This window comes from Cupressus sempervirens, chromosome 10, assembly GCF_028749045.1.
Source record: "Cupressus sempervirens isolate cs-2001-9-10 chromosome 10, ASM2874904v1, whole genome shotgun sequence".
Lineage (NCBI taxonomy): Eukaryota > Viridiplantae > Streptophyta > Pinopsida > Cupressales > Cupressaceae > Cupressus > Cupressus sempervirens.
In genome coordinates this window covers 924143398-924152725 of record NC_143127.1, presented here as the reverse complement: position 1 = coordinate 924152725, position 9328 = coordinate 924143398, and the positions used below count along the sequence as shown (strand labels likewise).

At 32.1% G+C, this 9328-nt stretch overlaps 1 pseudogene; it reads right to left on the bottom strand.

Moving 5' to 3' along the window:
- Window positions 1-7612: 7612 nt before the first annotated feature.
- LOC149537030 (deoxyribodipyrimidine photo-lyase pseudogene) overlaps window positions 7613-9328 on the bottom strand; it is a 62542-nt pseudogene continuing 60826 nt past the window's right edge.

Genomic DNA, 9328 nt, shown 5'->3' with positions numbered 1-9328 from the left:
TCTTTTTGATGTTATCTACTTTTGTTTTATTTTCATTTTCAATTCTACCTGTATTCGTGCAATTCTTGGTTAGATGACCAAGTTTTGTACAAGTGAAACATCTTATGGTGGTATCTCTCTTCCTTGTGTGATGTTTAACAAAATTCATGCCAATGTGTCCATACTCTCCATAGTAATGACATCTACACTAGGTCTTATATTCCCAACCAAATAATATTTTCACAATTTTCTCTACCAGATTAAATGATTTGGTTCTATTGTTTGATGCCTTGTGACCTTGTTTGTTGCATTTGTGACATTTTCTTTCAAATTTTGGTTTCTCTTTGCATTTATTAGCCTTGTGGCCATGGTGATTACAATTATAACTTTTACCATTGAATTTTTCTTTTCCATTACTCCAACATTTTTTGATGTATGACCTATCTTACTATAGTTTTTACAAGTAGATCTTTAATTCCTTTGAGCACCTTGTTTGGAGGATTCACATTCTTCTTTGTATCAAATTCATACTTTACCCTTTTATCTATAGAAATGTTGCTCATTTAGATGACTCAATTGATTCATGTCTTCTTGGGATTTCATCATTCTCTCATTGACATGCTTTTCAGTTTTTAGGTCATTTTTCAGTATTACACTAATTTTCTTTTTAGATCTCAACTCACTTCTCATTCTTTTAGTGATTTGCCTCTCTAAATTTAGATTTTTCCTTAATCTTTCATTGATCTATCTTTGACTCATGATTTCTTAATTTGCATTGGAGATTTGATCTATAAGATCTTCATGTTGAAGGGATTAGTTTTGGATCTCATCATTTCTTTTATCCATTTCTTCTTTCATCTTGTTTCTTTGCTCCAAGATTTCACATAGCCTTACTAACTAAATTTCTTGTTCTATTTTGAGCTTTCTTATTTCTTCTTGTAGGGAACCATTCTTCACTAAGAGTTCTTTAATTGAATTATTTTCTTCAACTAAACTTCTTGAAGGGAAAATATTTTGAATCTTTTTTTCAATGTACTAGTGATCATTCATTTGATTTGCAAGTTCCTTCCTTCTTTTTAGAGATTGGGAAAGATGTTCCTTAGCTTTCTTGAGTTATGCAATGGCCATTTCTAGATCTAGCTTTTCATTGTCAACTACTTTGTCAAGTTTGAATCCATTGTCCTTAATCTTTGCTCAACCTGTCAAGCTTTATCCTAACAACCACAAATCTTCGATACCAAATTTTGAAAATATTCAAGACTATGCTAGGTTACTAAGAGGGGATGGGTGAATCAATAACCGTAAAAATTTATCAAATTCTAATTTTAATTGCAATAACCTAATAATCATTTAATTCATTAACTCAGATCTAACTGTATGCATGAAAAACTAAAAAACATAAACATTCATGACACATGAACATAATGATTTGGTGACCCAAAATCCTTCCAAATCGAAAGTAAAACTGGGCTGGGTTTGATACCCACAAAACTTCAACACTACAACATAAAGTTGGTCTATTAAGGCTTACAATGATCACTTCTAATGATCTTCCCTATTAGGAGCAATTAGGACCACTAGGTCCACCTTGTTAGAGGATTTAGAAACATACAATGAAGTATGCACTCAGTAAAGAGATTTGACAAAAGACTATTAAATCTACCTTGTTAGAGGATGTTGACTGGTTCACCTATTAGAAAGAAACAGTAGATCTTACACTTACAACCGATTTGTTGATAGAGATTATTTGAAGTACTAATTACCTTTATGTGATAGATATCACTCTACTACTCCTTTGCTAATATGGCCTTACAAGACACTTGTTGTTGATGATTCACATTCGCATGCTTCTTACATACTCTTCATTCTTTCTTTTCATGCATACACACATCTATGTCTTTATTTATGTCTATCTAGATATGATACAATACTTTATATATATATATATATATATATATATATATATATATATATATATATATATATATATATATATATATATATATATATATATATATATATATATATATATATATATATATATATATATATATATATATATATATATATATATATATATATAGATATACATATCAATCAAATTTACATAATTACAAAGTCAGCTCGAAAGAAGACAGTTGAGTTCTAAAGACTAACTAAGTAAAGTTTTGATACATGATGTCCACTGTCATTGCTCAGTATCATCATGCATTTGGTAGAAGTTGAAGCTCAATCCATACTAATCATCTCAGAGTAGTCTCAAACTCAATCTACACTAGGAACTTGGTAGATACTATATAACTTGGTAGAAATTGAATTCCAAATTTATCATAACTAAACTTGGTAAACACTAATCATCTGATCACTTGGTTAACACTAACTTCACTTCACATGAATTGATGGCTCGGTAGAAACTATGAAGCTTGGTGGCTAATGAATTACATGGAAAAGACTATAGACTATGAAATGAGCTTGGTAACCATATAGAATTTGAATAAGTTTTGTCACTAATAATAAACTTGACTTAATGTCAATAGTGTGATGCCTTCTCTAAGGTTTCTTGATGAGCATGCTAAGTAATCTCATCATAGGTACCAAATATATATTTTTCTTTTTCTTTCTCTAAATTCAACAAAAAATCAATGTATCTAACAACAACATCATCACTCAACTCATAGCTCAATTGATCTAAAAATGTTTCTGAAGGTTCCACTGCATGAATATAAGTATGATCTATATCAACCAATATGCATATATCCTCCTTGAATCTATCCATAGTTACTAGTGAAATCCTAAATATTTGTTTCATCTCATTCTAAAAAAAGTCATCATAATTTTAATTTTCCATTGTCTAATATCTTGTCTGCATGTTGCTTTCTTTATACCTTTGTTATCTTCTCCATAGTGCATTTATCACTACTCATTATATCTATTACTGATAAGAAGGGAAATCTCTTTATTACATGGAAGAATATGTGATTTATCAATGGTTGGAATCTAAACAGACAATTTTTTGTTCTCTTAGTCTTTTCTAAGTTTTCCAAGAGTTGCATCCTCTGTATTTCACTCAAATTTACCTGCTCTTTCTCTACACAAGTCTTGTAAGCTGCATATATAAATTTAGCTGAGAGTTGGTCTATCTCAAAACTTGCACAAACTAAATAAGCAATAATTTTGCTAAGAAATCTCACATCATCCAGCTTGATGGAGCTGATTACTGTATATGAGCAATGTTAGTATGCTAATAGAAACCAAATTTAAATAAAGCTTCTACAAACTAAACAAAATTCATAAACTTCAAGATAGACTAAGATGAGTTCTCAATTGAAAATATGAGCCATTAGTGGGCTCTCTCAATGAGAAGCTCTCTTGTTGAGTGGCTTTATGTAAATGGATAGGATGTATGCTCAATATGCTTCCAAAGGCTTCAATGGATGATTGTGGTTTTTTGGTGTGGATAGATGGCTTTAGTATGAATTTGGCTCTCAAAATAGCATTATAACTTTACTTCATGGATTGTGTTATTTTGCAAAGGGGAAGGATCCAATTTATAGGCAAGAGGCTTGAGGGATTGAGGGCTAAGATGCAAGGATGGGAAAAAGCTCATGGAGGGCTCATATTGCATGAGAAGAGAGCACATGGATTGTGCTTCCTTATAGCCAATCAATGAGTGACACAAGTCACATGGTGAGAGGATGGAGGAAAGGGGAAGGATGAGTCAACAAAGGAGGCTCAAGGGATAAAATTTTCATAAAGACCCTTATAATGACTTGTAAGAGCAATAAAAGGGCTTGTAAGAGTCATTTATGACCTAGTGGACTTCATAAAGTTTTATGGTTGAGATATTTTGAGGGTGATGAGAGAAATTTCGACTTTGACTTGATTAGGAAGGTTTTAAGCTTGTTTAGGCTTGTGCAAATGATTAGAGGATGGATTAGGATGGTTTAGGATTAGCTTAGGGATAGGCAAGTGGATGGCATTTAATGAGGGTGGGTGAAGGAGGAGATATTTGTTAACTTTGGCTTGGGTTAGTAGGTTTTAACCCATGTTTAGGGAATGTGACAAGGTTAGGAGGGGATTAGGATTAGGGTTAAAGACATCTTCTAGAAGAGTCTAGACTTTGGATGAGGATAAAGGCTTTCTAGAATAGTCTAGAATTTCCTAGGATGAGGATGAAGACTTTCTAGAAGAGTCTAGAACTTCTTAGGATGAGGATAAATTAGATTTTTAGGAAATAAATAAAGTTTTATTTATTTCAAGGGTTTGGGTTGAGGAGATATTTATTTAAACTTTTTTAATAAACATGAGGATTAATATTTAATCTTAATTAAATATTTTGAGTTGGGATTAGGGGTAGGAAATGATGAGATTAGCCTTTAATCGAAATTAAAGAAGGATTAGAAGATTTTGGAAGAGGTTATTGGTCTTAAGTAAATTGGCCAAGTTTTGGGCAAAAAATAATTTTTTTATTTATTTTAGGAATTTTGGTCAATTTATTAATTAAATAATTAATAAATAAGGAAATAATGTTTAAATAAGATTTAAACATTTTTGGGAGGGATTCCTTAATTAAATATTTTTAATTAAGATAAAGGGATTTAATGGCATAAAAATTAATTAATTAATTAATTAAATAATTAATTAATAAATGATGATGTCATCAGGGATTTTTTAGAAAATAAAAATACTTTATTTTCTAAAGGTTTTTTAGGTGTCTACAATTACCATATCCTTCCCATTATATACTACCTTAGTATAACTTTCTACTTTCTTCTTTACCAATTTCTCACCTATGGGTACATTGCATTCTTTGCTAAGGCCAATTACCTCATGTGTAAGGTTGGCTGAAATGTTCACTACATTATCCTACATCCACAATCTTCCATCATGTATCCTACTCAATATGATTAGATTCCATTCACCTATATCTAGCTCATGGTAGAAATGATATTTAAACAAGTCCAATTATTTTAAGTGTTCAAATCTAGGCATCATTGTTGTTGGCTCCCGATTTAATAGTTTTTTAAATAACCAAGAAACTAGATGAATACATCTAAGACTAGGAAATTCCATGATGGATACACTTGACTACAATCTTGGGCCAAGTATAAAGCATAACCCCTTCTTCACTTCAAGCTTTGCAAGACATAGGTGGGTTAACCTTGAGGTTTTGATATATGGTACCAATGCAATTAAAACATAAATCTGAACCTATTTCCTATAGATGAAAACTCCTTTATCTCCTAATATTTATGCAATAACATAGATCTACAATAGCTAAATACAAATCTATGAATCTCACAAGCTGAGTGAGGGCATCATTTTTAGCTCTTCAACATGAAAGGAAAACATGTTTGATTAATAATGTTGAATTCTACAAAACCCCTAATATGGAGTAGTAAGAAGTAATGATCCTGTAGCTGATTAGTGCCTTATCTATTGGGAAATTGCATGAGTCAAACACATACATCTAGATACCTGATACTTATTTATATATTTAGATATCTAATCTATCCATTCACCTTGTAAATATACATCTATGTTGAATCTAAATCTCATTCTTACATAATATCCTCATCAGTAAACTTTCAACCCTATTGATTTCCTTGAAGCATTTACATAACCCCTTGAGTTATAAGCAACAATGAAACAATATACAACCTTAAGGGACTACAACTATGACCTAGGCTCTTTGTTCAAAGATCATAAAACATTGAAAATTCATTGAGAAAGGAGACAAGATCTAAAATGAAAACTCAAACACTTGTTGTTCCTTGTATTGATTTCCTTGAAATAATACATTCATATGCCTAAATTCAAAATAGAGAAAGAACTAATAGATCTGAACTATCTGTATTCATCTTCATTACTCCTATTCATATAAGAGAAATTTGCTAAAGGAAATGTGGTGTCATAGTGATGAGAAAATATCATAACTAGAACCAAAACATGGTATCACAGTAGTGAGTGGTTTTTCTCCAAAGACTGAAACCAACCCAACAATGGATGAGAGAAAGAAAGATATAGGAGAAGAGTGAATTCTCGGATCTGATCTTCATCTAACACGTGTCCACTTGAAAAACCTTCTCAACAAGTCAAAAATATCTCTCTAATCACTCCCCTCAACTACAAAATCAAATCCTTATCATTTTGCCTCCCAAATGCAAAAATATCTAAGACATTTGATGAGAATCATAACTGATTTGATGCCTAATCTTTACTCAAGGTAAAAATTAAAATGAGTTAAATATGACTTCTAAAAGCCAAGAAAACCTTTTAGAATCAATTTTCTTTTCATTCAGACTTCAACTAGCCTTCATATTTGCCTCCTATATGATTATGATGCTTCATGATGAATTCTACCTATTGCACTGAGAATGCCCCAAAAAACACAAAATAGCTTATAACTCAAACTAATGAATACCTACTAAAAAAATAACCCCATATTCAAAAATTTCATCTTCTCCTAGTTCCAATGGTATACTGCACTCCCTATTTTGGACAAAAAATACCCCTGATATGGCCATTTGAAAATCAAGCTCATGGACTAAACTGGAGCATTAAAAATGGAAAAATTTAAAAATTTATATAGTTTGAATTATATAAAAACTTTTTAATTCATTTAATTCATTCAAATTGCAAATCATGCATTTGAAACCTTTTTTAAATTTTTACTGTTATATTCAATATTTTCTACCCATGCCACTTATCAACTTCTCATTTCCCATGACCCATTTTGAAATATTTTTAATTAATTAATTACTTAATTTCTCCATCTCCATCTTCCATGTCATTGGAGGGCACATGCTTTCCATCTTATGTTCTTATGGGACTACACATTAATATATTAATATTAACTCCATCAATTTTGTGTAACACCAAAAGCTTTAGAAATTTCCTTTATGTTCTCACATTAGGAGTTTTCTTTATGCCTTGATGACCCTGAACGTAGTGCCAGAGAGACTTGAAATTTATTTTATTCTCTTACAGCCTAAGCATCTCATCATGAGAATTAATATTTCAACCTCTGATCTCACAAGTTGAGCGTAAGATCTAGCATCTTCAAACTTGTCTTTCCTAACTTTATGCTTCATTTCCATGTGGCTTCTACCATGTCCAAATCTTGGGTCAAAATTAACTACGGTCTTTGTGCCCAATTGGTTGATCATGGGCTCTGCAAAAAATCTTGTGCTTCAAAAACACTTGTCTTTTAGACATTAAGCTATCTATGCATGGGTATATTTAAATAATAGAAACTTCTATCCCATAGCTAGTGTGGGATAAAGCTTTATATCCTTTCCATGCTATCCTCTAATCTAATGGCATCTTCTCATATATGCCACTACTTTCATAAACTTTGATGTCTGTGTGAACAAATCTGCCCAGGCACATAAGGCAGCACTTTTCCATTTCTTAAATTTGATTATTTCTTATTACCTCTCTTAGCATTAAAAACTATTCAAACGTGGCTCCTTCAAATTTGACTATGGTCGTCTTTTATATGCAGTGTAGATTTATCCATTTTCTATGATGCCTCCCATGTTCTCCTTTCTGTAAGCTTCTTGATCAATTCGGTTGGCTACCATGGGTCTTTGACCACTCCCTCTACCTTTGAGCTACATAGGGTTTATTTTTAACCTATGGCTTTGAATGTTGGTGACTTCCTTTTAATGTGTGGGTTCCTTTTGTCTGATGTTGCTTTAAAAACATGGATCTTGTCATTCAAATATATAGCTATTGCAAGAGCTTCTTTTGGTCCTTTAGTCCAGTCAAGAATTTGTTTGGCCCAGTACACTTGCATGAAACCATACACTTTCCATGGTGAACAATTGAGAAGCATTCCGTAGAAGATCCCCTTTTTTTATTTTAAAGTTGTTCCTTCATGTAGATATGTTCTCACTTATTAGATGCATGATCCATTAGAGTCTTAGAAGCCCATTCCTAGGCACTTTGTAGATTATCATAATTAGGCTGGTAGAAGCTAAAATTGTTTGCAAGTTTTCTCCTTATGACCAATTATTCAAAGAAAGCGTGTGCAAATTTGGGATAAGCTTTCATGTATGCATGAGCCTCTAAAGTACATCATTATGAAGAAATCTAGCCATAATGCAAATAAGGAGATAGTCTTGATAAACTAGTCAGCTTTGAAGGATCATTCCAATCATCAAAATAGTTTTTTAGCCCAGTTGTCAAAAATCCATTCTTGTTCCCAAGAAAAACCTCCTTAGCTACATCTTCTCCAAGTTCACACTAATGAATTTCAGGAACTTCTGCTCCCTTCCTGAGAATATTATTAAGTAGAGCATCCCAATCTATGTCTGCAAGTGGCTCAGAGCACCATTTCTTATTAGTTCCTTTGATAGTAGGAAATTATACAAGGAACTCTGGAAGCTACTTTTGGATCTTTGCTCTTATGGTACATGCACCATACTCTAGTTTGTTAGATGCTTTCAACACTGGCACAACATTGTGGGCATCTACCTCATGAACAACAATACCATCAAGTATTATTTTGCCAATGGTTTCTCTCCATACTTGACCAATATGTAAAGGTGTGATATCCATGACCAAAAGAGAAGCACCACATCATTCCAAAAAAATTGGGAATGTTCTCCTCTTCTTTGCCCTAGATTCTCTATTTTTATATTTTTTAGGCCATTCTTTTGAATTTAGTTGCTTGCCTCCAAGATACTACCAACTAGAAAGAAGCTGTGAATTCTAGCTCTGACTTCTGTTATTAAGTTCTCTATCAAAGATTAAATTTAACACATCATTCCATTCAAAAAGTCTATTTTCAATGCTCCCATTCCTATGACTAACATCACCTTTTTAATATCCTCATCAAAGATAGGGTGATCTGCCTTTTATACAATCCATGAGATCATTGCTTTCCTAAAAACCATACAGTTGTGACCCAAATAATAAATTTTGATGAAGGTCCTCAACCCTTGATGCTTGTACCCTCTCTTGACAAGTGAAACATTTAATTTTATATTCATTTCTTGGAAAAATGTACACAATCTGATCATTCTTTCTTGTAATTTGATCTCTCAACAAAAATTGGCAAGTTCATCTCTCTCCCCATCACCAATGCTAATTTACAATATTGTTAGAACGAGACATTATAATAAAACAAATCCATTCTAATTCCTTTTTAAATTATCTTGAAAATCCCACAACACCCTATCACTATGATAAGATTAGTCGGGCCCCAAAGTGGGTTCAGCTAAAAAAATTTTGTTTCCAAACAACTAAATCCTCAAATTTATCTTTATAACATCTTGAACTAATTAAAATCAAATGTGACCACTGAACAACCATTTAGGAGTCATTTTATCACTCTTTTGCA